Consider the following 317-nt stretch of genomic DNA (forward strand, 5'->3'; position numbering starts at 1 on the left):
TGTTCACATGCTGAAACCCAGCGCATCCAAGGCTGAGTGCAAGCATGCAACAGCCTACGGTTTTCTCACGTCAGTCTAACACCTCTACTAGTGAGGAAATGCCCATTTTCGCATTCCAACGCTAACGCCAAACGGAGCGCAGTGGGGAAACCGCTGCCGCGCCCCCGCCCGCGGGAACAAACCCACACCCCTTTCTTTGGCTCCTAACAGGGTTTTTTTAGACTGTGTGGGAAGAGTTGAAATCGCCATGTACTCCCGACAGCAGCGCTCCCGCGGCAGGAGTTTCGGGCGAGGGGCGCTGCTCCTGAAGACCGCCC

The sequence above is a fragment of the Phaethon lepturus genome, unplaced genomic scaffold, assembly GCF_000687285.1.
Source record: "Phaethon lepturus isolate BGI_N335 unplaced genomic scaffold, ASM68728v1 scaffold49944, whole genome shotgun sequence".
Taxonomy (NCBI): Eukaryota; Metazoa; Chordata; class Aves; order Phaethontiformes; family Phaethontidae; genus Phaethon; species Phaethon lepturus.